General features: G+C 52.6%; 3 long non-coding RNA genes across 4 annotated transcripts in view; all 3 read right to left on the bottom strand.

Moving 5' to 3' along the window:
• Nucleotides 1-1,544: 1,544 nt before the first annotated feature.
• On the bottom strand, nucleotides 1,545-2,310 carry LOC115273024. 2 transcript variants are annotated; one of them, XR_003900616.1, is made up of 3 exons: nucleotides 2,224-2,310; nucleotides 1,831-1,967; nucleotides 1,545-1,673 (listed from the first exon to the last, which is right to left on the bottom strand). It is a non-coding gene; the product is annotated as an uncharacterized LOC115273024 (long non-coding RNA). The 2 variants fall into 2 exon arrangements; XR_003900615.1 differs by having other exon boundaries at nucleotides 1,843-1,967.
• Nucleotides 2,311-16,041: 13,731 nt separating this feature from the next.
• LOC115273023 overlaps nucleotides 16,042-26,271 on the bottom strand; it is a 29,906-nt gene continuing 19,676 nt past the window's right edge. Inside the window, exons 2-3 of the long non-coding RNA XR_003900614.1 lie at nucleotides 16,936-17,323; nucleotides 16,042-16,082 (exon numbers count right to left, since the gene is read on the bottom strand). This is a non-coding gene — a long non-coding RNA (uncharacterized LOC115273023). The remainder of the gene's footprint in view (nucleotides 16,083-16,935; nucleotides 17,324-26,271) is intronic.
• Nucleotides 22,101-25,634, bottom strand: LOC115273022. Its single transcript, XR_003900612.1, has 3 exons — nucleotides 25,548-25,634; nucleotides 22,480-22,605; nucleotides 22,101-22,300 (listed from the first exon to the last, which is right to left on the bottom strand). It is a non-coding gene; the product is annotated as an uncharacterized LOC115273022 (long non-coding RNA).

Genomic DNA, 26,271 nt, shown 5'->3' with positions numbered 1-26,271 from the left:
GGACCCACTGAGGCAGTAGTGCTGGGAGAGAGAAAGATTTCATTTGTCTGGGACTGAAGAGGGAGACGGGGGTTGCCGGAGCTAATGAAGAATCAATCCTTCGTAATTGCTAATTAAATGAGCCTGGCTCTCTCCTGGGGCTATTAGTTGGCTGGCTGGCCCTTGAGTGTCCACTAATTTAATTATACTCCCCAATAAACACCTGGAGTAACCATCACCCTATGGTATCTCTCTGGGGGAGACCGAGGAGAAGCAGGACCTTTGTGCATGTGCTGAAGCCATCAATTCACTTATTGATTGATGTATTGGTTTATTTTCTGGTGCCTTTATTGATCCAGCAAATGTTTATTGAGCACTTGCTGTGTGCCAGGGCCTGAATTGGGTGCTGGGGACACAGCAGTGAAAATACAAACACAATCTCTGCCTTCATGGAGCCCACGGTGTAATGGAGGACAGACATCCTGCAGCCAGATGACACATACGTGATGGAAGTTCTGGAGAGAAGGTACCCCGGGTCTATGAGGATGTATACTATAGACTTGACATGGGGGGGGGGTGAGGCAACCAGGAAAACCTTTCTCGATGACGTGAAGCTTGGATAAGAGGGTAGAGTGAGCCGTGGGGTGCTGCAGGGGGCAGAGCTTTCCAAGCTGAGGGAACCGCAAAGACAAAGGTTCTAAGGCTAGGACAAGCCTGCTTCGTGTTTGTGCCTTGATTAGGATGCCATGGGGGTGAGCCTCATGGTGGCCACAACTCACCTACCAGACACAAGTTGATGGCAGGATAGGGAGGAAAAAAATCATTCCTCGAAATGTTTTGGGAAAGCGCCAAAAAATTACGGGCTAGAGAGGGCTTCATGCCATTCCTTGCTTGATTTCCACCAGAAAAGTGTAGTCAGATGGTTAAGGACCTTGGGCTCTGAGTCAGATGTTTTGTAATGCCCAGCCTGTGGGGGTGTACAGGTGACATGCCAATACTGTATGTGGCACATCGCTGTCTGCTCCTGGGGCACATGTCGCTGTTTTATTCCCTCCCTTATCCTTGCCCCACGGAATCAGCGAGCCCTCCCCCTGATATGAGTGATCTTCTCTGATCCCCTGTCCCCCGCACTTGCTGTCCATCTCAGGTGGAGGCCGACGGGAGTCCACGCTATGAGGAAGCTGTGACTTGTTGTCATAATACATCAGAACAACAAAATCACTAGTCTTCCACACAGCACTAGACCACAACCACTGCAGTCTTCTTCGCCACCCTCTGCCCCACTCCTGGGACCCCCCACCCAGGTCTTACCCCTCACTTGAGCCAAGCCATAACATCTGGACTTCCTGCTTCTCCACTGCCTCCTCTGGTCCTCCTGGAGAGGGGCAGGGTCTACTTCCCAAGGGCCCGACTCCCACCCACACACGTCAGAAACATGGAATTTGGAGTTGGACGGATGTGGGGTGAACTTGGAGCTTCATTCTCTCTTGGGCTAGTTACATCCCTGCCAACCTCTGGGTCTCAGTTTCCTCATGTGTCACCTGGGCACAATAACACCCATGTCCTAGGGTTGAATGATGGCGTGATATAATGTATATAAGACGCTTGGCACAATGCTTCTCACAGAAGTCTGGAAAGAGCACAGCAATGGCAGCCGCGTGTCCCCCCACGGTCCTACCGACTGGCCATCTCACCTGTGAAGAGTAAATTACAGATTTATGTGCATGGTTCCATTTCACCTGCTGTTCTAGAAAAAAATTAGTCGAAACGTCCATTACATTAGGGGCAGCTCTCCAGAAGCGTCAGACCACCCTCTGTCCCCCCATCAGGTTGCAAGGGCTCCCCGGTTACCAGGAAGCTGACCGGTTTCCTCGTGCTGAAATTAAGTGGGCTCCGGAAAGCCTCCGGGAGCTGTCCGGAGCCGTGGTGCTGAAGCAGATCGCCGTACCCTTCTTGGTCCCCGAGAGGCGCTGTCCGGAGTCTCGGTGCTGAAATAAATACCGATTTCCTTCCGTGGTGGTCGGTGAGCTTTTCTCAGCCTCCGAGCTAAAGAAAACTTGACTTGCTTCCCGCTCTTCCTCTGGCTCACCCCACTCTCCTCTGCTCTCTGCCCTGCTGACTCTTCCCTTCCCCCAAATTTCTCTACCTTCCGATTTTCTTCCCCGGGGAGCTTCAGAATGATAGTGGGGGAGACACGGAGAGGTCGCAAATAGGACTTATATCTGCTCCCCCCTTGTGGCTTACCTCCCAGGTAGTCAGCCCCGTTGGTCTCCGCTTCCCAGACGGCCAAACTTCGCTGTCTTTGTCACTTTCTTCGAGGATATCCATGTGCTGATCTGTAAACCACCCCCATCCCTGGGATCCCTGGTCCCTCAGACTACCCTCCTTCCCCCACCCCCACCCCACCAGGCAGCCTCTGTATGCCTCACCTGCTTGCAATCTTGTGGGAAGACGCAGGTGACCAGTGACTGCCAAGGGAGGACGTGCACTTTTATGGGCTTTGGGGAAGGCGGGGCACCGGGAACCCAAGGAGGGGCTTCACCAGCTGGCCAATGGGACTCCATCTGGAATGCAGCTCCAAAGATTACCTCATAGGCTGTGGTCTCGGTTTCAGAATAAAAGTCTGGCATCTGCCCAAAAACTGGGTTGGGGTTTCTGGAGTAGGGAGGGGGCACTCACTATGGTTCTCAAGGTCTCCCCCCTCAGCCCAAACCCCTCCTAGGTCTCTCAAGTCCAGTTTGGCCCCAAAGCCCTGACTCGTATCTACATCTCCCTATCTCCAACTTGTGCTGTTGCTGGATCAGAAGAGAGAAAACTGGTAAACTGAGTTGGGAAAAAACAGGGCAAGTTCAGAATATTTAAGTTCAGTTCCAGATAGGAAAACTGAGGTCTGTGGGAACGGAGGGCTCAAAAGAAACAGACAGAAGTGAGTCTCAAGACTAGATCTTTTGATTTCTCACGTCAAAACCCATCTCATAACTCAGTTTATTGTTTACTGAGCAGGCTTTGAGTCAAAAACACAAACTTGGGCTCAAATCCAGATTTTTCTCCTTCTGGCTATGGGACTTTGGGCACAGTTGAACCTCTTCGTGCCTCAGTTTCCTTACCGGTGAAATGGTGATGATGGTAGTGACTTCTCAGAGCATTGTGAGAGGAATTAATGGTGTGGTGTGGATGGAAGTTAGAAATAACTGTGAGCCAGGACTAGGATGAGGAAGGCACCTGACTCGGGTACAAAATTTAAGAAGGCATAAAAAAAACCCCTCAGTAATCAAGATAAATAATGTTTCAATGCAATGTTTTAAGGAATCAAAATTAATATGTAAGAAATCCACAATGAATAAATGATCAAATTTTTAAATAAAGATAGGATCCGCATTACTGAATTTTTCCTTTTGCCTAAGCATCCAATGCAGCGTGGCATGACACTAGAAATAATGTGTAGACATGGTAAGCTTTCCAATAATGTAGCTATTATTATTTTCTGAGACATCCTACCCCTTTACTTAATCAACCAACTTCTGTTGTATCAGGCATGGGCCGGAGGTGTATACATGAATTCAGCAACCAATCTTGTCTTTAGGGAGAGTGACGACATGGAAGTATAAGTATACTCAGATGTAGTGTTGTGACAATAGAGGGATGTGTCCTGGCCTGTGCTTTCCCCAGTACGAAAGTCCCTTAAATAGGCTGCTCATTTTGTGAAATTTGAACTCACAAATGAGCTGTGTGAATATCACCTACGGACCCAGGAGTGTCAGATGAGGCACCTAGCATTTCTCAATGAAGATGCCCAGTCCGAGAGTTAATTCCACCGATGCACTGGGGGAAATTTCAGTCAGACCCATGAGAAGTGGGTGCAGAAACTATAGTTCTGACACATCGTAGAAACTCAACAAGTCCATTGTCAAGTGTGACTCTACTGAGCTCATCGGAAACTCTCTAATTTCACCATTCTGTTTCCCACCCAGAGGCCAGTTCTGGCTTCACAGTTCCAAAGGGGCACCAGGGAGCATGAGACAAGAGAAAAAATGGAGATGGAGATGGCTGCCTTGTTCATTTGTTTCTCTCCTTGTTCTTTTAACCATTTTATTTTGCAAAAAAAATTTATTTCCAACCCACAGGAACATTGCAAGAATCATGCAGTTAATTTTCATATCATTGAAAAAATTGTTTATTTATTTTTGAGAGAGAGAGAGAGAGAGAGCGAGAGAGAGAGAGAGAGCGCATAGATGGGGAAGGGGCAGAGAGAGACACAGAATCTGAAGCAGGTTCCAGGCTCTGAACAGTCTGCACAGAGCCCAACACGGGGCCCGAACCGGCAAACCTAGAGATCATGACCTGAGCTGAAGTTGGACGCTTAACCAACTGAGCCCCCCAGGCGCCCCTCCGAGTCATCTTTACCTAGATGCACCCGGCCATTGTTAACATTTTGCCAGTTTGCTTTATCTTTGTCTATGTCTCTATGTCTATCTTTGTATCTGTCTCAATCTTATAAGTTGCAAACACAACTGCTCCTTCCTTCCTAAATTCTTTGGCACGCCTCCCCCCAAGATCAACGACAGTCTCCTATGGAACCCTAATGTAATGATCACAAGCAAGAAGTTAAAATTGTTGCAACACTAACGTCTAATCCCCAGCCCACATTCCAGTCTTTCCAGCCTCCCAGTAATGTCCTTTAGGGCATTTTTTCCCAAGCTGGGATCCAAGTCAGGATTGTGGATAGCATTCTGTCGTCCTGTGTTTCCTCTCTCTACTGCAGAGGTGGGCTTTGTAGTAGTGACGGGATGATTCTTGGACCCTAGGATTCATCTCTCGGTCCTGGGGTCTGGTTTGCTCACTGCCCTCCATGAGGGCGTCCACTCTATGCTACACACCTGGCCTCCCTTACTTACAGTGAGAGCTTGTTTAGAGGATTTCTTAAGTCTCTTTCCTCCCCAACATTCTAGAAAGACACAGCCAGATGTATGCACCTCCAAGCTTACTTTATGAATTCATTCATGCTACAAAACAATATTTTTTAATGCCTGCTATGTGCTATGTGGGAATCCAGCGGGGAATCAAGCTGATGCGATTTTTGTCTTCCGTTTAGTGCAGAAGACAGATGATAAGCCAGTCAACAAATAAAGGAGTAAGATAACCTCACGCAGCAATGACTGCGATGAAGATAATGGGTCAGGAAGATAGAGCAGGAATTTCCGTTGAGGCCAGAAAGTAAGTATCTTTGGCTTTGTAGGACAGCCAGTCTCTTGTGGCTTCTCTGCTGTGCTGTTGCAGCTCAAAGGCAGCTTGGAGAATAAATAAATGAATGGGTGTGACTGTGTGCCAATAAAACTTTATTTATAAAAATAGCAGCAGTTTATTTGAGCCCAGGGCTGTAATTTGCTGGCTCCGTGGCAGCATGTCACTGGCTGGTGGGAAGGACATTAGATTAGCCTGGAGGGCTGGGGAAAGTTTCTCTGGGATGGGGCCCCTTGAGCTGAGGCCTGAATAATGAGAAGGAAATAGACAGGAGGAAATGTAAAGGGTGACTATGGACTGAAGGAACAGTTGCTGTAAAAGTCCTGGGCAGGGTGCAAAGGTGGAGGAGGAACAGGCCGTGATGGGTGGGCTGGCGCATGAACAGAGAGAGGTCTGGGCATTCGGGCCAGGAGCAGATCACACAGGTAAACCTCTCTTATTTTCTTTCTCTTTCTCCTTGAGCTTTTACTTTGTGCCAGGCTCCATGTCAAATCCTCTGCATACTGAGTACGCCTAAGGCCTTGGGGCAGCCCCATCAGGTAGCTACAATTGTTGCCCCCACTTTACAGATGAGGAAACTGAGGCACAGGGAGACTAATCAGCCCAGGCCCCCTAGAAAGCAATCTGCAGAGCTGGGGTTTGAACACAGCCCTGTCTCTTGGCTCCAAAACTCATGCTCCTGCCCGTCCCCACCCTATCATTGCCTTCTTTGGGGGTCCCCTCATGCCTTCAGGGGATGCCTTGACTCCGAGGATTCTGAAATTCTCTTGCCATTTCTTCGAGGCTGCAGAGAAGGTGTGATAGGTCCTGGGCCTATAGACCCAGCAGGAGGCTCAGACAGGGAAAGGGCCTGCCCAGAGAAGGGGCTGGAGCTGGGGGGGCCCTGCCTGATCCACCCCTCCAAGATCAAAGCTCTTGTCTCTTCTCTGTGCCTTTCCGGAGACCCTTCACCCATAGGGAAGCTCAGCCATCATTCTCCCCCACCACACATACACAACCCCCCTTTTTAAAACTTTCTAAGAGTCATTTTTTTTTTAAAGCCACCTAGGGGGAGCGTCTGGGTGGCTCAGTTAGTTAAGTGTCTGACTTCAGCTCAGGTCATGATCTCACAGTTTGCGAGTTCAAGCCCCGCATCCGGCTCTGTGCTGACAGCTCGGAGCCTGGAACCTGCTTCAGGTTCTGTGTCTCTCTCTCTCTCTCTGCCCCTCTGCTGCTCACACTCTGTGTATCTCTCTCAAAAATAAACATTAAAAAACTTTTTTTAAGCCACCTAGGTATATTGAGGTATAATTGATGCATGGCAACCTCCATATTTTCAGATGTTCAGTTCTATAAATCTTGGCAAGTGCATAGTCATGTCACGTGTCCTAAGCCACAATCAAGATTCAGAACAGCTCCACCACCCCCAAAAGTTCCCTCGTGCCCGCTGTGGCATCCCTCCCCCCCCCCCCGCCCCTAATCCCTGGGGACCGTGGGTCTGATCCCCATCACTACAGTCGTCTTTTCCAGAACGGCATTTAAATGCCGGTGTACAGCTCTCTGTATCTGTCTTCTTTCACTCAGCATAATGCATCGAACATTCATCCACGTGATTCCACCAGAAATTAGCCCCTGTGTGTCACCGAGGAGCATTCCACTATGTGAACGGACTTGGATTTGTTTATCCATCTACCAGTGCAGGGACATTGGGTTCAGGACCATCTCTAGATTGGGGAGATGATGACTTAAGCGGCTGTAAACGTTCATGTACAGGTGTTTGTGTGGACAGTGTGTTTCCGTTTCTCTGGGGTAAACACCCAGGAGTGGGCACTGGGCCACACGGTAAGGGCGTGTTTGACTTTCTAAGAAAGTGCCAAACGTACGTCTCAGGACATATATCTTTGTGTTTCTGTAAGCAGTGGGTGAGAAGTCCCAACAGCCCCGCGTCTTCCTAAGCACTTGGCATTGGCGGCTAATAAGTGTGTTGTGTCTTCTCCCGTTTTTTATGCATCAAGTCGCATTCTATACACACCTTGTAAAACGTGTTTCCTTTTTTTAAAAAATTTATTTGTTTTGAGAGAGAGAGCGAGGGAGAGAGCGAGCAGGGGAGGGCCAGAGAGAGAGGAGAGAGCAAGAATCCCAAGCAGGCTCCATGCTGCTACCTCAGACCCCGACGCCGGGCTCGATACCATGAACCATGAGATCATGACCGGAGCCGAAGTCGGACGCCCAACCGACTGAGCCCCCCAGGCGTCTCAAAACGTTTTATCTTTTATCTATCAGTATACGGAGAAGAAAAAGACATAATCCTCAACAAACGTCTAATGGGAGAGACAGGCAGCCCCAGTCCAGTACAACTCAGAGTGAAGACAGCTGTGACGGAGGAGAGCCCGGCGCAGTCACCTGCGCCAGTCTGGGTTGAGGAAGGAGGGGTAAATCAAGGAGGGTTTCCTGGAGGAGGCTCCACTGTCTAAATTGAGACTTAAGGGTGAAGAGGAAGTGAGCTGGGCAAAGTTACAGGAAGCAACTTCCTGATGGGAAGCACAGCAGGTGCGGAGGCCCGGAGAAGATTCTGGACGTGGCACGCTTGGACCCCAGGACCAACTGGTGGCAGAGTCCTCCCTTCTCCTTCTTTCTGCCTGCCTTTGGGTCTGACTGATCCTTTTCAACAGCGGAGGCGACTTTCCCTGGCAAACACTGGCACCTTAGGAGGCTCCGTTCGGCCTTCCAGAAGAATCCTAGCTGGCATTTTTAACTCACTTGCCATGTCCACAGTAATTTGGGCTCCGGCCTTGCCATTTTGCTGGGAATCTCAGCCTCACAGGGAGCCCCTTTGTTCCACTCTCTCCCCTCTGGGTCCCGGGATCTGCAGCGTTTGCGCATGTCCTGGGAGGAAGGCAGGGGCAGGTGGGCAGAAATGAATGAATCTCTTTAGAAAACGTGGCCCGTGAGACTCCAGTTGGGAACAGTAGCTAATTATCTCCCGGGATAATAAACCAGCAGCTAGGATTAATTAATAGCTCATCACGGTAGAAGAAAAGGTTTAGGGATCAGGGTCTGGCTGATTCCTCCTCCCTGTCCCCTGCCTTGCACACACACACGCACACACGCACACACGGCCCCCTCCTCGGCCGTTACTATAGAGACCTCTTTCCTGCCGCCCTCATGAGCATTTACACATCGAGCCTGCACAGATGGCGGCCTCAGCGGGCCTGTTGTTCTCTCTTCTAAGGACAGTTTCTGGAGCCCTGAGGATTAAGGAAACAGGGCTACTCTGGACAACATCTGCCTGGGGCCCCGAAACCTGACCCGCCAGCCCTGGCAGGGGGAGATTAATGCAGGCATTTACCCAGAAGGAGCAGAACACACAAACAGGACCACACACAGGCTGCCCTCCCCGCCTGACGCTGCCGGAAATCCCGAGTGAAGGTCTCGGCCCCCAGGCCCCGGAGTGAGAGTCACACTTTAACACTTCAGCCTCTGCCAAAAGGAGGAATCTCGCAGCGTGGGTCCTGGAATTATGACCTAATATGAGCTAGAGTTTCCTGAGCATCTACTTGGTGCCAAGAAGGGCACGCTGAGGCCCTCTGTGCACAAGAATCATGACGATGTGCTTCATTTGTCATTAACTATACGCTAAGAGTTTTTTAAATATATATTTTAAATTTATTTTTGGGAGAGAGAGCGTGCACGCATGTGTGCATGGGGAAGAGGCAGGCAGAGAGCGAAAGAGAGAGAGTCCCAAGCAGGTCAGCACTGTCAGTGCAGAGGCGGACGCGGGGCTTGAGCCCACGAACTGTGAGATCAGACCCGAGCTAAAATTAGGAGTCAGACGCTTAACTGACTGAGCCACCCAGGGGCTCCTATGCTGAGTCTTATATATCATGTAAAGGCAAGAATCTTGCCCATTTTAATGCCCACTGTACTTCCCCATGCCTAGAATCATTAGTAATTGAGTGCGAGGATGAAGGAATGGTCTCATTTGCTCTTCATATCCACCCTGGACCATATTAACTGGGTCCCATTTTGCAGGTGTGGAAACCGAGGCTCAGAGAGGTGGAGATTCCCACCAAGGACACACAGCACATAGGCGGCAGAAGAGGCATCTGAAAAGAGGTCTTCCTGTTGCAGCGCCCCCATCCCTCATTGTGACGAGGCCCAGAGACAAAACATACTCTGCCCAGTTCACAAAGCACGTCAGGGACCCAGTCAGGACCAGGATCCCTCTCTCCTGTGCATTTTTCTTTGCCTCTCTCTTATTCCCTTGCAGCCTTCCGCCGAGCTCAGAGGCCCGCAGAAAAACTGGCGCCCAGAGTTACTTGTGGATGATGCTGTGATACCAGGTTCAGGCCTTCCAGAATCTTCCGGAATCCTTCTCAGGTTGTTATCTGCTTCGGTCTCACGTCCCTCCAGGAGGCCAGGACGTGGAGTTTTGTCCCCGTTTGAAACATGAGGGGGAAACAAAGCACAGAAGCGTCCGATTGCGGGATTATGGTCACACCAGAGGGGCAGGCTGGCTGCGCTGGGCATCTCTCCCTGCGCCACCCTGCTGTTCCCCGGATGGCTCCTCTTGACATCTGCCCGTTTCCAAAATCAATTTTCCAGCATTCCTGTTGGTTCTGTGACCTTCACAATGTCCTTCCAATAAACCCCTTTTCTGTTTAAATAATAGCTCCAATGATCATTTATTGAGCACCTACTAGGTGTGGACTCTCTCTACCTGTCTCATCCTTACATTAGCACCCCAGGCTCTGTGCAGGTCCCCACTTCCAGAGACAGAAGCAGGCCCAGAGAGGTTGAGACACCTTTTCAACCTCACGGAGCAAAGAAGTGGGGAGAGCTGCCACTGGGAACCAGAACCCCGCTTGCAGGCACATCGTGTGGCTGGGGTCGCTGTCCTGAGGACCAGCCCCCAGCCTCTGAAAGGCGTCGCTCGGGCTGCAGAGGAAGGAGGAAAGCCAAGTGCCCGCAGGCCTGGTTTCCACTCCAGCCCTGAGCCCTGGAAGAGCCTGGAAAGAACAGGCACAAAGCGTCCTCCCCCCTCAGCTTTCTGAGAGGCTTCAGAAGCTGGTATAGACATTTCCCCTACAACCCTCCCCCGCACTGTCCTCCCTCTGACTCTCCCTCCTAGTGGCTGCGGAGGGGGTGGGAACAGAGTTCCTGGCGGCCACCGTGGGGGAAGGGACCACTTCCAGGGCTGAGGCAGAGAATAAGATGCGTGCGTGCGTGTGTGGGAGACCCCTTCGAGGCCGTGCCGTGTGTGCAGAGATGGGGGAAAGGTGAGAAAGAGCCAATCAGTGGGGAGAGACTTCCAGGTCAAGGGAACAGCAGGTGCAAAGGCCCAGAGGAGGGAACCGGCACTGGAGACACGGACACCAGGCTCAATACATCTTGTCCACTGAGACCCCGGGCCACTTCCTGTGGTCAGTGACAGAGTTGGTCCTTGGAGCCTGCATTCTCCTTCTCCGTAGTGAGGACGAGGGCTCAGGCCCACAGGAGGTGTCAATGTTCTTTCATGAAAGAAAGAATGACCAGAGCAAGGAGCCAGAAGGGACTGCAGGGATCAGCCAGACCAGGAATCGAAAACTCAAAGGCCCGTGGGGGCCTTCCACACACAGAGCCAGGAACCAACAACCCCCTGTGAGGGGGAAACACTCCAGTGTAGCCAATTCGGCATAAGGCCTCTTGTCCAATCCCTTTATTTTATCTACAGGAAAACAAACAAACAAACAAACAATCAAAACACGAACGTTTAAGGGAGACTTGGAAGCTTTCACAGCTCATAATTAAGCTAGACGTGATGACGATTAACTTCTGTCTACTGAGTCCTCGCCATATGCTTGACACATGCTCTCAGGAAGTACTCCAAACGCTCACGAATAAGTACTGCCCCCTCCCATTTATTATTTTAACTGAGGAGAAACCAGAGGCTCAGAGAGGTTAAGGGATTCATGTGGAGTCACACAGCAGTAAGTGGCAGAGGCTGGATTGGAGCTCCGTCTGCTCTGCGCTGTTCTGTATACACTCCCTACAAAAGCGAACCTTTCTATATTTTTGTACCAAAGGAAAGAGACTCAGGAGTGCAGTGTGTGTGTGTGTGAGAGAGAGAGATTTAGTGCAGTCAAGAGTTTAAGACCCCAAATCTGAAGAATCAAACCCATTGATCTGATCCAGATTTACCCCACCTGGAGGAGACTCCGGTTCCCCACCCCCACTGCAAGCTTGCCATCCCTCCTCCCCTACACCAGCTGTACACAGTAGGCGCTTAATAAGCGCTCTGACCGCGGCCACCGAGGCAGCTTCGAGAACGCACGAGGGAGAGGGTCCCGCTCGCCCGCCCCCCGAGCTCAGCTCCGCGGGGCCCGCCCAGCCCCCAGCCCCCAGCCCCCAGCCCCCACGCCCCAGCCCGCGGAGCTCTCCCACCGCAATTACGGTAATTAGCTCCGAGCAGCCCGCGCGGGCGGAGGCGGGCGGGAGGCGGACTTTGGCCCGGGCTGACCTGCTTCCGTGCTGGCCCCCGGATTGGTCCGCGCCGGGCACGTGACGCGCGGCGCGGACTTGTTGCTGGGCATCCCGGCGTTGCCAGGGCAACGCCGGCCGCTTGTCCTCTCCGCAGAGGGCCGCGGAGAAGTGGCTGCGCGGAGGGTCTCCAGACTCGGCGGGAGGCGAGGGAGGGGGGCTCGCGGAGGGGGGCTCGCGGAGGGGGGCTCGCGGAGGGGGGCTGGCCGCCTCCCTCCCCCAGCTCGCCCCGGGCCCAGGCCGCCCTGCCCCCACCAGCCCAGTCGCCTAGACCCCCACGGACAGGACATGCACGTGGGTGGTCGCACCCCGAGAGGCAGGGGGCGCACACCCAGCCCCCACGCAGGGCACCCACTCCGGAGACCCCCCTCCCCGAGCAGACAGGGTGTTCAGCCAGAACACCGTCGCACAGAGCTTGCATTTAACAAACAGTACTGAACGCCTCCCCCCTGCTGGGGGGGGGAAGCTGACAGCGTGTGACAGGAGACTGAAATGAGACACTCGCTGTTCCCAGTCCTCCTCCTCATCACAGGAGCCGCTGCACCTGACCACCCCCATGTGCAAGGCCCCAGCTAAGCACTTTCCTGCATTTCATCCTTACTACCTTCCTCTATTGACCCCGTTTTACAGATGAGGAAACTGAGGTTAAGAACAGGACCAGCACCTGGCTGGGAGAAAGGGATTCCACCCCCAGGAATGTCTATGAAAGCTCACATAGTCACTGTATAAAACTTACTCTAATAATAATAATAGTAATAAAGTTAGCTATCGCTAATATATTACCCAAAACACAGCGGCTTAAACAATATGGGCTTATGATCCCCGTGGTTCAGGCGGTTTAGCGGGGCGCTCTGCCTCACAGCCTCTCAGGCTGTACGAGGTGACACCGGAGGTCTGACTGGAGAAAGACCCACGTCCAGACTCATGGGGTTGTTAGCAGGACTCGGGTTTTTGGCAGGGGCCTGCCCTCAGGTCTTTGCCACATGGGTGTCCCCAACACAGTGGGTTGCTTCATTAAACCGTCCAAGGCCAGGAGACAATAGTCCTCTAGCAAGATGGAAGTCAGCTGGTCTTATAACCTAATCCCTGAAATGTCAGCATGTTATTTTGTATGTTGGTCACATGTATATATGGATAAAATTGCAAATACATATGGAGCCAGTAAGTGTACAGTTTGGTGTACATTTAAGTACATTCACAATGGGGGGCCCCTGGGTGACTCCGTCCGTTGGGCATCCGACTCTGGATTTTGGCTCAGGTCATGATCTCAGGGTCGTGGGATCGAGCCCTGCATTGGGCTCTGTGCTGAGCACCGAGCCTGCTTAAGATTCCTTCTCCCTTTCCCTCTGCCCCTCTGCCCTGCTCATGCTCTTTCTCTGTCAAAAGTACATACATACATACATTCACAATGTTGTGCGTCCATCACCCCTATTAGCAAACATTGTCGTCACCCCAAACAGATCTTGCCAGTTCTAGGTGCCTCATAAATGTGCAGTCACACAGTATTTGTTCTCCGGCGTCTAGCATGTCCTACTCAGCATGTTTTCTCAGGCGAGGTGACATTCCATCGTATCTACTGCCTTTCGTTATTCACCCATTCCTGAACACGTGGGTTGTTTCTGCCTTTTGGGTGCTCTGCCTCGTGCTGCGGTGAACTTGTGAGGGCAAGTGTCCGAGCATCCCACTGCCTTGACTATGTGCTGTTTGTTAGAAGCAAGTCATTTCTAATGCACACGACAGAAGCTTCGGGGCGAGGGGCTACTTTAGGTTCCGGAGTGGTCAAGGGTTTTCTGAAGAAGAACGTGACATTTAGGCTGAGCTGAGGAAGCGTGAGAAAGAGCCAACGATCTGACAGCTTGGTGGAAGGGTAACCCAGGCAGGGAGCAAACTCCTGGAGGTACGAGGGGCTTGTGCTCTGGGCCCCAGGAATGCCAAAGTGGCTGAGGGGCTGGAGGAAGCAAGGTGGAGAGACAGGAAGAGGGGGGCTCCCTAGGTGTCGGCAGCGCTGGTGTTTTTGTGAGAAGAGAGACGATTCATTTTCAGAAATACCAAATAAAAGCTGTGCTGTCTAGTTAACCACAGGTTTACAATCTATTGGAAACATGTACTAACCCTCCCCCTGGAGTCCCGAACCCTTAGAAGGCCGGTTCCGCTCCCGGTTCTTCCCTCCTCTCCCTTTCTCAGGCTTATTTTCACAGGGTTTGCAATGAGCATGCGCCACAGAACAAACGCGGGACTGAAACTCTGCATGAGTTCAGGAAATGTACATTTGTTGCAATCAGACTACTTTTTGCCTTACGTGGGCGTAGACAACTTCCGGGTGAGGCTGTAACCTCTGTAGTTTTCAGCCAATGAGGAATCAGGGGAGGGACTTGCAGGCTAGGAGATAAATTGTCTGCTGCAATTGCCCGGAGCGTGAGTGTGCCTGGCTGTCAGGCTCCTGCTCTTGCCAGAACGTGGATTAAAGCCCCACTTCACTGTCCACGACCCTCCCTTGATTGGATTAGTGGGCTGATTTCTCACAGTTTTCCAGCTGTTCTGGAAGCTGATACCCTGCAGAGGAGGGGAGAGTTGGATGCATTTTGTTTATTGTGAAAACGTAACGTAAAAGTTGCCATCTCTGTCATCTTAAGTGTATAGCTCAACAATGCTGAGTGTGTTCACACTGTTGTGAAACAGATCTCCAGAACTTTTTCAACTTGCAGATCTGAACCCGGGTCCCCATGAAGCCCTGACCTCCCGCGCCCTAGCCCACCCCCGGCTCCCACCATCCACTCTCTGTCTCTGTGGACAGGACACCTCTAGGGACCTCCTGTGAGTGGGGTCACGCAGGACATGTCCTTCTGTGTCTGGCTTCTGTCACTGCGCACAGTGACCTCTGGGTCCATCCGCGTGGCAGCAGGTGGCAGAATGTCCTTCCTTCTCAAAGCCAGATGTTGTCCCACTGTGTGGATAGACCACATTTCGTTGGTCCATTCCTTCTTTGATTGGCACTTTGATTGGCTCTGCCTTTGGTAATGGTGAAAAGGGCCGCCATCCCCAAGCCCCCACTTTCAGTTCCTCTATGTTACAAACCAAGAACTGGAATTGTGGGCTCATGTGATAATTTCATTTTTAACGGCCGAGGAAATGCCGGCCTCCTCCTGCGAGTCTCCACGGCCGCCATTTTACACTCCCACCGACAGGGCACAAAGGGCTCCAATTTCTCCACATCCACGCCCTCTCTTGACATTTCCTGTTTTCATTTTTTGTTTGTTTGATTGGTTGTTTTTTTATCCTAATAAGTGTGAGCATAGGCTGTCTTGCGTCAGAGTGTTGTGTGGTGAGTGTGGAAGGCTTGGAAGACAAGGAGCAATTGAAGACTGGGGGAAAGTGTTGGCCATGGAAGGGGAGCGACAGATTCACATGACAGGTGCAGGGTCATGGGGAAGGATAAACAAGAGGATTATGGGAGGAAAGCCAGGAGGAGGGCTCCCTGGGGAGGTATGAGACTGTGATTTGTGTGTGTGTGTGTGTATGTGTGCGTGTAAGTTTATTTATTTATTTTGAGAGAGACAGAGAGAGCGTGAGCAGGGGAGGGGCAGAGAGAGAAGGAGTATCCCAAGCACAGAGCCTGATGTGGGGCTCGAACTCATGAAACCGTGAGATCATGCCCTGAGCCAACCTCAAGGGTCAGACACTCAACTGACTAAGCCTCCCAGGCGCCCCATGATCTTGTGATTTCTAATAAGATGGATCTAGATCTAGAGAGAGGTGTATTTGGTCCTTCTCCCCACTCCTGGCACTGAGCTCCTCAGACCCTTGGAATTTCCTAAATAATAAGAGCACCAAAGGTGAAACGGGTGTCTTTTGTTATCCAATGAGCCATGAGTCAGTCTATCCTGCCTGCGGATGGGGTTTGGAGAAGTGGATTGGGGAGCACGTGGAGACCCTGGAGGGAGGGCCGGGAAGCTGTGGACCCTTCCCTGTGCCTCGCTCTGTGCGCCTCCTCCATCTGACTGTTGGCGAGTATATCCTTTTATAATAAGCCAGTAATCTCGTGAGTAAACTGTGTCTCTTAAACCTTGGGAGCCTCTTTGGCAAATTATCCAACCCTAGGGGGAGTTTTTGGAACCACCAAGCTATAAATGCAAGTGACAACCTAGATTTTTTAAATCTGTTTTTTAAAATTGTTTATTTATTTTTGAGAGTGAGAGAGAGAGAATTCGTGGGAGGGGCAGAGAGAGAGGGAGACAGAATTGGAAGCAGGCTCCAGGCTCCAAGCTGTCAGCACAGAGACCGACGCGGGGCTTGAACTTGTGAACTGCGGGATCATCACCTGAGCTGAAGTTGGACGCTCAACGAACTGAGTCACCCAGGTGCCCCTGTGATTTAAAAAAATTTTTTTAAGTGTTTATTTATTTTTGAGAGAGAGACAGAGTGCAAGGGGGAAGGGGCAGAGAAAAAGGGAGACACAGAATCCGAAACAGGTCCCAGGCTCTGAGCTGTCAGCACATAGCCTGATGTGGGGCTCGAACCCACGAATCGTGAGATCATTACCTGAGCCGAAGCTGGACGCTTAACCGACTGAGCCACCCAGGAGCCCCATATCCGTAATTTTATTTTATTTTATTTTTTAATTCAAAAATTTTTTAAAATTTATTTTTGAGAGACAGAGATACAGTGCGAGCAGGGGAGGGTCAGAGAGAGGGAGATACAGAATCTGACGCAGGCTCCAGGCTCTGAGCTGTGGGCACAGAGCCCGATGTGGGGCTCAAACCCACAAACCATGAGATCATGACCTGAGCCAAAGCCAGACGCTCAACCGACTGAACCACCCAGGTGCCCCAGATGTGTAATTTTAAAAAGCGACACTGATGAGAATGATCCACAATTAGATAAAACGCTCCGTATCATCGCAGCTAAGGGCTGAGAGAGGCCAGTGAGTTTGATGTCACTTTCTAAGCATCTTTGCGCTTCGGGTCTCTGGTTGCACAGGGTAAGAGTGTGGTCAGACACTCCACTTGAGGCCCAGCCTGCCCCCCTCCCCGCACCACCCCCCAGGCTCCTCGGCTGAGTCCCTGTGGGTCTGGTGCTGCCGCCCTGAGAACAGGGGCTCAGGTTTCAGCTCAGGCGGCTGCGGGGAGGCCCTGGCAGGTGAAAGGCATGGGAGTGAGGGCTCTACAGAGCCTGGCCATCCCTGCAGTGCTCTGTCTCTTGCAGAGTGTCCCAGCCCACCTGTGACAGCCGGCTCAGTGACCTGTGTCGGTGAGGTGGGCCTACAAGCCTGCGTTCCGGGTGTCTGGACACATCGGCTGGTTGCAGGCTTTCCTGGCATGTAATGGGCGACAGCCAGGGACGGTGGCCTGCAGCGGACATTGCACAGGACGGCGTCCCCAGGGGCAGGACCCCTCGGGTCCCAATGTCAACAGTGCCCACTGGAGGAGCCCTGGTCTGCGTCACCAGAAAGCGCCAGAGTGGGGTCTCCGCACAGGCCGGCCAGCTGAGCCAAGCACGTCCACGCCCTGCCTCTGGCCGCGCCATCGTCCTAGCGTTTCAAAAATAATCTTCCGTGTCGTCCTTTCATTCTTCAGGAAGTGCATGTTCCCTGCAGATCATTTAAAATCTAGGGGGAAACAGCAAAGAAAACAAAAGTTACCCACGACCCCACCGTGGCAGGTAATTGCTTCCAGAACTTTCTAACATCCTCCCCTACTTGTCCCTAATATATCTGCTCTCCTTCGTGTGTTTCCAAAAAAGAGAGTCATCTGGCACCTTACTTCCCTTCATGGGTGGAACACGTCTTTCCCTGACAGGAGATTCTCTCCTCTGCTAGATTTCCCCACTCAGCGCTCCTGCAGCATAATGGTGAGCGCCCGTCACTAGACATCTAGGTGGTTGACGGCGTAGGGGTGAGGCAACTTTGGAAGGAGCTCTTTGGGACTAAGTCTTTTTTTAAAAAATGTTTTATTTATTTTTGAGACAGAGAGAGACAGAGCATGATTGGGGAGGGGCAGAGAGAGAGGGAAACACAGAATCCGAAGCAGCTCCAGGCTCTGAGCTGTCAGCACAGAGCCCAATGTGGGGCTTGAACTCACCAACTGTGAGATCATGACCTGAGCCAAAGTTGCACGTTTAACTGACTGAGCTCCCCAGGTGCCCCTCAAAGTATTAAAAAATTTTTTTTAATGTTTTCTTTATTTTTGATAGAGAGAGAGAGAGAGACAGAGCATGAGAGGGGGAGGGGCAGAGAAGGAGACACAGAACCGGAAGCAGGCTCCAGGCTCTGAGCTAGCTGTCAGCACAGAGCCTGACGCGGGGCTCGAACCCACAAATGTGAGTTCTGACCTGAGCCGAAGTCGGAGGCTTAACCAACTGAGCCACCCAGGCGCCCCTCAAAGTATTTTTAAAATGCCAGCTACCACCACCTCCAACTGCAGGGCAGTAGATAACTTCACTATTAACTCCAGTGCTATTTGTGAATAAAGGTAAAAGGGGGCCATGAAGAGGAAAAGTAAATGCTTCTGTTACTCCCGACACCCTGTGAAATCTCTCATGATGATTTGGAGCACATCCTGATGCAGCTTTCTCTGCATGGACACAAGCTGTATTCACGAATTTCCCTTTTGCAAAAGATGAGCTGATTCTATTCTTGACCACAAAACGCCCCTTTAACGGGAGTAAGACAGAGGTGCCTGGGTGGCTCAGTCCTTTAAAGCATGTGACTTCGGCTCAGATTGTGATCTCTGGTTCGTGGGTTCAAGCCCCGCATCAGGCTCTGTGCCCACAGCTCAGAGCCCTGAGCCTGCTTCTGATTCTGTGTCTCCCTCTTTCTCTGCCCCTCCCCCACTCTTTCAAAAAACTAAACATTAAAAAATTTAAAAAATAAAATGAGTAAGACCATCTCCATCCCCTCTTTTTTGTGTTGGAATCGCCCCCAAAGCCTGGGTGTATCTGACTCAGTTTTCTGTCAGAGGCCTGGCTCGATGATTAGAAATCTCTTCATTCATTTGTTCATCCAGCAAGTATTTATTAAGCACCTGCTGTGGGCCAGACATTGTTCCAAAGGACAAATGAAGAAGGTAGACGAACATCCCTGTCCTCACGGGGTTTATATTCTAGAAAGGGAGGAGGACACTAGACAAGGAAGTGGCGGGAGAGATTGCATCACACGGGCAGCTGGAGAAAAGTGTAGGGTGGTGTGAGTGAGCAGGGCAGGCTTCCCGGAGGAGGCGAGGCCTGAGTGGAGACGGAAGAATACATCGGCGCAACCAAGGGAAGCCATGACGAGGGCACCACTGGGGGTGCACCCAGCATGTGCAAAGGCCCTGGGCCGGATGCAAGGAAAGGTGGCCCATCCTGGGTGCAACCAGGCCTGTGCAGAGCCAAGCGAGCGAGCAGGATCCTGGCTGGAAATGTCCCTGGAAGAACCCTGATTCTGATCTCTGCTGAGACTAAGCTACGTGTGGGGCGGGGGGGATTGGGGTTGAGACAGAGGGAGAGTCAGGGGACTCCCAAGATTCTGGCCTGTGAGGTAGGACTGCTGGAGGTGGGGTTTGAGGAGGGCCAGGTTTGCAGGGTCTGGAGCAGGAGTTCACGTTTGGATGCTCGGAGGTATCTGTTGGGGGAGGGATGAGGAAGAGTCAGGAGGTCAGGCGGGAAGTGGGGAGAGGCTGGGCTAAAGGAAAAACCCAGAGGGTCTAAAGTACCACAGAGGGACAGGCAGGGTGAGGGCGAGGGGGTCTCACGGCCTGAGCACCTGCTCTGGGGTCTGGGAAAGCAGCCCCAAGTCCCCACCCAGCCGTCACCGGGGTCCCTGCACCCGAGTAAGGACAGAGCCTGGAGAGGGGGCTGTGGGGGCTACACTCGCGGGCCCCTGTCCAGCTTTATTTCTCTTCCCTTCCAGAACTTTGGATACATGTCTATACCTACTAATATCAGAGGGAGAAAAACTCATACCAAAGCAGCAAATGTGTTCTTCAAACACTGAGAGAGAGAGAGAGTTGGGGAGGGGAGGGGAGGGGAGGGGCGGGAGAGAGACAGAGGAAGCTGGTAAATGGACAACGTCTCCTGAAACCATGGTGATCTGTACCATTGGGGGAGGGGCGCTTTGATGATTTTCATAATTCCCTGCGTGGACTTTTCCAGCGTGGAAAATTTACCCGCAAGGCTGCATTGTGTGTGCAACTGTGGATGCATGGATTGCAGGCATGTGGCCGCGTGTGTGCGCGTGTGCGTGGCACGCGGATGTCACTACACGTGTGTGACCTTTACATCGATGTTCAGCCTGGGTGCGGGCACGGGATGAGTCCCACGCGTGTCTGAGTGGCCCCGTAGGTGTACCCGTGCGCCCGGACGTGCGACCGTGTGCATCTGCGTGTGCATTCGGATCTGCCGTACAGGCGTGTGCACGCAGCGCTGCATGTGAGCGGCTCCCGGGCTGCGTGCACCGTGGGTCATGGATGCGCAGCCCCAGAAGCGTGTCCACGTGTACTTGGGTGTGTGCACACGGGGGGGGAGCTTAAAATAAAAGCTGGAAATGAAAGCCCACGGTCTAGTCAACGGTCCTGCACCAGTGTTGAGTCCTGATGCAGAGAATGTGCTAGAGTTACGTAAGATGCTGTGCGGCGGGGGGGGGGGGGGGGGGGGGGGGGGGGGGGGGGGGGGGGGGGGGGGGGGGGGGGGGGGGGGGGCGGGGGCAGGGGACCAGGGACGCAGTGCTATTTTTGCTACTGCCTGTGGCGCCTATAATTATTTAAAAAATCAAAGGTTAAAAAACTCTGGGGGTGAGAAACTCGAATTTCACACATTCGTGTCTCCTTGAAACGAGCAGGAGAAAAGGGGGGAAATGTAAGCAGCTCACCTGTGATTTTTTTTTAAATAAGATTTTCACTGAGGTTGTGGTTGATGCCCCAAGTCTCCCAGGTGCTGTGTGTGTGTGTGTGTGTTGGGGGCCAGGGTGGGAGGTGTGGGCAGGTGCAGTGGTGTTATCAGGCATGTGGCGTCTGGTGACCCAGGAGGACCTGGAGGCACTGGGAACGTGTGCAGAGTGAATGGTGAGAGTGTGGGGCTTCACAGGGGACGAGGAGGAAATTTAATCAAGGTGGAGTTAAAAAGTCAGAGGCATCAAATCCCTTGGGGCGTGGGAAGCAAGGGGCAGAGCAGCTAATCCCCTGGGTGTCAGGTTGTCTGACCACCTGCCTCAAGGGGGCTGGCCCCAAACCCCAGGGTCCCAAGCTTAAAGGAGGGCAGGGAGAGAGGCAGAGACACAGAGATGGCAAAGGGAAGCGGAGGGAGGGAGAGAGAGAGGGAGAGACAGAGCCCAGGCAGAACATAAAGAGACAGAGAGACAGAAACAGAGGGAGAGAAAAAGAGAGACAGGGAGAAACTGTTCAAGCATCTTCTTCCTCCAGGAAGCCGTTGTCTGGTTGCTTCAAAGGACCAATTAGTTATTCAAGGGCATTCTCTCAACAAGCCCATAATGTATCAGTTACTGATTGCTGTGTAACAATCGGGCTCCAAAAGGTACAGGCTTAAACAACAACAATTTATTAGTTGTCATGATTCTGTGGCTTGGCCGGGTGAGTCTTCCCTGGGCTTCTTCATGCAGCTGCATTCAAAGGGCAGCTGAGCTGGGCTGGAGGGTCTAAGCTGGTCCCATCCAGGTGTCTGGGGTTTATGTGGAGGTGAACAGGCCGGGACCTCCCTCCTTCTACTTGCCTCACTTCTGGGGCTGGAAGCCTAGAAACTACAGTTCCCAGAATCCCCTGCAGCCAGGCTCCGGAGGCAATTAAGTTCTGCTAATGGACAATAATCATGCAATGTTCTGTGAAGAAGCTGCCTTTAATGCCTTATTTATGTTGAGAGAGATAGAGACAGAGTGTGAGCAGGGAAGGGGCAGAGAGAGAGAGGGAGACACAGAATCCAAAGCAGCTCCAGGCTCCTAGCTGTCAGCACAGAGCCCGATGTGGAGCTCCAAGTCACAAAATGTGAGATCATGACCTCTGCCAAAATCACACAGTTATCGGACTGAGGACTCAGCCACGTTGGGGCCCCAACCCAGAGAATCTTAACGGAGGTGGTAAGGAAGGTGAGGTCTGCGTGAATGGCTGGTTTCCACAGAATGAAGCCAAGAGTCTTGCTTATAGAAAATTTCCATGACCTCAGGCTCCCAGCTCAACCAAAGCAAGGAGCCCTCAAAAACCCACATCTGAACCACCACGAGGTAAACTGAGTCCAGCAGGGGACAGAGGGCTGGCCCACACAGTGATGGCAGATGAGGCTCTATTCCTGCCGGTGGCTGGGGAGGGGGGAAAGGTGTGGGAGGGAAGGGGGGACTATTTCTCTGTGTGCAGGATTGCTACTAGAATAGGAATAATAAAAATGAGTCATCAGCAAGACGGTTGAGAGCAGAACTTTAAAATGTCACTGGCCAGGAAGAACCAGCTGTGAGAAAGGATGGAGACATGCACACACCTCAGGGGACATCACGGCTCAGGCATGCTGTTTCCCAAGCCCTCAACCCAGCGTCCGAATTTCTGGCTGAAGAGCACGCGGTGGCTGGTGTTGCCAAGGTCACAGGCACAGAAATGACTCCTATGTCCTAGAGGTAGGCATACCACCAGTCATGCTATATCATATTGGACCAGGTCATGCAAAATCTCTGGTTGTGCTGGGGTGCAGGCGGTAAGATCTCAGGAAGCAAGGGGTGTATCAGTTAGGGAAGGCTATGGGTATACGCAGTAACAAACACCCCCCCCCCGAATTTCAGTGGCTCAGAACCTCAAGATGCATCTCTTGCTTGTGTTCATCCTTCAGTTGGGGTTTGGCTGAGGATTTTTTTGGTACTCCTTCTACACATCCCAGCTAGTCGAGCCGCCACCATCTCAAATGTGCTGCTCACTGTACCTGGCAGGAAGAGACAATGTGACAGGTTGTACCCTGGCTGTAGGAGTGTCCATCTGGAAGGCAAACGGGTCACTTCAGCTCACATTTAATTGGTCAAAGCAAATCTCATGGCTCCCATGTGACTTCATGGGGGGCAGAGAAGTGCAGTTCTGCCTGGGAAAATTCTGGACAATTTGGTGGACAGCATCAGTGGTTAACTTAGGGAATGGGGGAAGGGCGATGTTCACCAGCAACGAAACTCACACGAGAAAAAAAAATACTGGAATCTTAGCCAAGGCAACCTGCCTCTAAGGCTAATGAATCCTGGCACCTTCTAAAATGTGATACGGGGGCGCCTGGGGGGCAGTTGGGTGAGCCTCCGACTTCGGCTCAGGTCAGATCTCACATTCGTGGGTTCGAGCCCCGCGTCAGGCTCTGTGCTGACACCTAGCTCAGAGCCTGGAGCTGCTTCCGGTTCTGTGTCTCCTTCTCTCTCTGCCCCTCCCCGTCTCATGCTCTGTCTCTCTCTGTATCAAAAAAAAATACCTCCATTTGACAGATGAGCACAGAGAGGTTAGGTATATTTTCAATGAACCCACAGCTCTGAAGCGGCAGAGGGGGAAATTCTATCCTATGCAATGTGGTTTCACACTGGGTGCATTTAAATGCCATCGTATAATGCCTCGAACCCAGAGAAGCTTCCAGAAGAAAAAAATGGCCAAGAAATGGCCATGGCTACTGGACCATGTAGGAGCCCCAAGGATTCTTCAAGTGAAACCCACTTCAGCTGGCATGGGAAACACGCTCGATCACGTTGGGACAAGCTTTGGGAGTACGGAACATGTTTTGAGCATCGTAGCCACAGAAAAGCTGTGGAAAGGCTTCTGTGTCCTGAGGTTGGAAGACGCCAGCGTGTGGAAGATGCCAGCACAGAGCTTTGAGCACGAGTCTGGGCTGAGACACAGGGGCCTGAGACTGCATGAGCTCAAACTTTGGCACATCTTGCCTCTTGGCTGTGTCTATAGGAGAGCAACTTACCCTCTCTGTGCCTCAGCTTTCCTACCTATAAAATGGGGATAGTAATACCCCACTTCACTGATTCTAAGCCATGCATTTAAAAAAGAAAATATCTATGAAAGCGGGGTATGCCTTCTAACTAGTACCATGTCAAGGCTTGACTGGAATGTTCTTTTTTTTTTAAATTTTAAACGTTTATTTATTTTTGAGAGAGAGACAAACACAGAGCGTGAGCGGGTGATAGTCAAAGAGAGAGGGAGACACAGAATCCGAAGAAACTTCAGGCTCTGAGCTGTCAGCACAGAGCCCAACGCGGGGCTCGAACCCTCGAACCGTGAGATCATGACCTGAGCAGAAGTTGGCGGCTTAACCGACTGAGCCCCCCAGGCGCCCCTGGAATGTTCTTTTTTGAGAGGCACCTGGTTTGGCGGGGGCGGGGGGGGGTGTGTGTGTGTGTGTGTGCTGTTATTGAAGAGGCTCCTCCCTCTCAGGATCACAGGGCGGGGCATGTGATCCAGCCTGGCCAATCAGTGTCTCCCATCAAGTTGGAGGCAGTGACTGATTCAGGGATAAGGAAGTGATTCAACCTGAGCCAAGCCCATGCTTCCCTGGGACCCTCTTGCTGGATCTCGTGGGGAAGATTCCCTGTGTCCGCTCGGGAGGAGAGAAGGCTGTGTGTCTGGGGAGCCCTGACTGCATGGAGACTTGGAAGATAGAAAAGATCGTGTTTGCACCCCTGGATGCAGCCGTGCCTGAAGCCAGCTTAATCCTGGACCTCCCAGTTCCACAGGCCAGCGAGTCCCCTCTTTATTATATATATTTTTCAAGGCAGTTTGAGTTGAGTTGCTTTCACTTGTAATGCAGAGATTCCAAAAAAGTGCAAGGATCTGTGCACAGATCCCCAGAGAACTGACTCAAAATCAGGACCGACCCCCTGGTGGCCCTGGGAAATGAGCGTGTCTCTATTATGTCATAGATGCTGGCGGGGCCAATTCAGCCTCCCACGGGGACCCCAATGCCCCCCACCTCCCGGGATTCACACCTGGGGCAGGCTTCTCCCTCTCCGTGTCAGGCTGGGTCTGTGTGACCAATAGATGTGGTCACACAGTGGCGACAATTGTCACTCAGGAGATGAGGTTATAAAGGACAGTATCTTGCACGTTGTTCTGTGTGTGCGTGTGTGATTGTGTCTCATCTCCCCCTCCCGCTGCCACCTCCCTTTCTCTGTCTCTGCATCCTCCCTGGCCCCCAGCCTGTCCTGCTCTCCGTCTATCCTTGGGTTCTCTTGCTTTCCTTTCTGTCTCATTTCCCTCCCCTTCCTCACTGGACCTTTGGTCTCTCTACCTCATCCCATTCTCCCCTGCCTCCTTCTGTCTCTCCGTCCTGGCTCTCTGTATCTTCCCCCCCCCCCCCGTCTCTGTCCCAGTCTCTCTGCCCCCTCCGGACCCCGTGTGCCTCTCTGGGGCTCTCCCTCCCGGCTCCCTGCCCCCTCCCCGTGGGCCTGGGGCCCCCCTCTGTGGTTGCCAGGCGCTAGGGCTGGGAGGGGCCGAGAGCTCATTACCCTAATGGTGTCTCCGGAGGGTGCCAGGCAGCCCAGGAAATGGGCCACTTAAGCCTATTGGTGCTGATGGCGGCCTGCGGCCACTTCTCCCCACTGAGAGCCCGGAAGAGAGGAGGGAAAGGGAGAAAGGGGAGGGAGGGAGGAGGCCATGGAGGGGGGGGGCGTGCGTCCTGGGAAAATGCACTGGGCTGTTGGGAGGGGCGAGGAGGCTGGACCAGACCGGGGAGCAGGGCCCCCCTAGCCCACACCCCAGCACACCTCCGAGGGCACCGCCCCCACATTCTGGCTCGGTCACCCCAGAGCCAGACATGCCGGAGGCCACCGGCACCCCTCTTCGGCCCAGCAGGTCTTGGGACATCCCCCCGGGCGCGGGATGGTGTCTCACCGTGTCACACAGCTGTACCCCCAGAGCCACCGGCGGTGGACCCGGTCAAGCCCCACCGAGGGCCTGAGGCCTGCGCGCAAAGGTCTTTCTTTGTTCAAGACCCGCTGCCGTGCACGCACCCGCGACACGCGCTGTCACGGAGGGGACGCGTGTCACACTTGCGTCCCACACACGTGCACACTTGCACAGCCACACAAACAGGTGTCCGCACACCCAGACAGGGTCCACACGCGTGTGCACATGCACTCACACGGTGTCCCAGAGACGCGCGCCCGGGCGTGCGTGCGCACGCCCCTCACTCGTGCAGCTGGCCACGCGAGAACGCGTTTTACACGGACATGGGCCCAGGAACGTGTTCTCGTGCACACTCACAGCACACGCATGCAGGGTGGTCACCGACACGTGTCACAAACACACACGGGGACACACGTGCGCACACGCACACACGTGACGACCGTGTGCCAGTGCGTGGGGGGTGTGAAGTCACACGCGCTCACACCCACAGTCGGGAGTTCCGGAACCTCTCATAGAAACACAGACTCGGCCTCACAGACACGCGGGCGCACGCGACACACGCAATAGCGCCGGCCGCCCCGCGGGCCCCGCCCCAACGGGCGTGTTTTTCCAAGAGAAGCAGGTGAGCTAAATCTTTATGTGAAACAATTTGTTTTATTTTTTTAATGTTTATTTATTTATTTTTGAGAGAGGCAGTGGGCGCAGGGGA

This window comes from Suricata suricatta, chromosome 12, assembly GCF_006229205.1.
Source record: "Suricata suricatta isolate VVHF042 chromosome 12, meerkat_22Aug2017_6uvM2_HiC, whole genome shotgun sequence".
Taxonomy (NCBI): Eukaryota; Metazoa; Chordata; class Mammalia; order Carnivora; family Herpestidae; genus Suricata; species Suricata suricatta.
This window is presented reverse-complemented; position numbering and strand designations above follow the sequence as displayed.